Source organism: Mus caroli, chromosome 7 (assembly GCF_900094665.2).
Source record: "Mus caroli chromosome 7, CAROLI_EIJ_v1.1, whole genome shotgun sequence".
NCBI classification, from domain to species: domain Eukaryota; kingdom Metazoa; phylum Chordata; class Mammalia; order Rodentia; family Muridae; genus Mus; species Mus caroli.
Window position 1 is genome coordinate 27,526,944 of NC_034576.1, and position 1,482 is coordinate 27,528,425.

The following is a 1,482-nucleotide window of genomic DNA, read 5'->3' on the forward strand; positions in this document are numbered from 1 at the left end:
GGTTGTGAGCCACCATGTGGTTGCTGGGATTTGAACTCTGGACCTTCGGAAGAGCAGTCGGGTGCTCTTACCCACTGAGCCATCTCACCAGCCCTCTTTTAGGGTTTTTTAAGACAGGGTTTCTCTGTATAGCTCTAGCTGTCCTGAAACTCAGCCTCAAACTCAGAGATCCACCTGCCTGACACCCAGGTGCTGGGACTAAAGGAGAGCGCCACTATGACCGGCTTAGTGATATTAGTTTTCATAACATGTTCTAGAATTACAACACACTGATGATAGAGACATAAATTTGAACGCTAAAACATGCTAGGCTTTACATTAAAAGGGAGAATTCACATACAACCCTAGTAAAGTGAGGCAAGAGGATTGTTAAGAGTTCAGAACTAAAAAGGGAGTCCTTGTCTTTAAAAAGTTACTTCTGTTAGCCTCTGCCTATGTGTGTTCACACTCATATGTGTAACGACTGCAATTAGAGGTCATCCTCATGGTGCAGCCCCCCTCAGACTTGGCTAAACTGGGCAGAGCCTCAGGGACCGGCGAGCACTGGCGTCACAAGCATGCACTATCATCCCAGCCTTGTACATGGATACTAAAGACTGAACTTAACTGGTCTTCATTCTTGCACAGTAAACATTTTTATCAACTGAATTATCGCCCTAAACCCTCACTGTGTTTTAAAATAGGGTTCCACAGCCCAGGCTGGCCTAGCAAGTGGTATGTAGCCAAGGATGACCCTGAATTCCTGTTTCTCCTGCCTCCACCTCGCAGGTGCTGAGATTACAGACCTCTATCTATCATCATAACTGTGTCTGGGCTTACCCAGTGCTGAAGACCAAGCCTGGGACCTCATGCTCGGCAAGGACATTACTACTCCAATCCTTTTGTTTTCTGAGACAGTTTCTTGCGTAGCCCAAGTTAGCCTTGAACTCTTGATCCTCCTGCTGTAATCTGCCAAGTGGTAATGTCAGGTATGGGCTACCATATCTGGCTAAAAGACTTTTTTGTGTGTTTTTAAAAATATTTTTATGATTAATTATGTGTACATATGAATCTGTGTATGTGCCTGAGACCAGAGAGATCAGATCTCACGGAGCTGTCATTACAGGAGGTTGTGTAATTGTGAGCTGCCTGATGTGGGGGGGGGGTGAGAATCAACTCCAGTCCTCTGTAAGAACAATATCCATCCCTAACTGAGCCATCTCTCTACCGCACTTTTTAAATTTATTTACACACACACACACCCCTAGCGACATGGTCAGTAAGAACATTTGCAAGCATGAAGACCTGTATTCGAATCCTTAGCACACATGCAAAAAACCAGCAGGTAGGAAGACAAGGAATGAGACAGGAAGATCTCTAGGATTTGCCAGCCAGCCTAGCTAAAGGTGGGGGGGGGGGTTGGGGGGGCCTTCAGGTTCAATGAGACCCACCTCCAGAGAGTAAGGCACTGACCATAGGAAGCTACATGCTATTCTAGCTTCT

General features: G+C 45.9%; 1 protein-coding gene across 4 annotated transcripts in view; it reads right to left on the reverse strand.

Moving 5' to 3' along the window:
- The window catches only part of Supt5h (SPT5 homolog, DSIF elongation factor subunit), a 25,874-nt gene that overhangs the window by 13,880 nt on the left and 10,512 nt on the right, over nt 1-1,482 (reverse strand). The window lies entirely within an intron of this gene.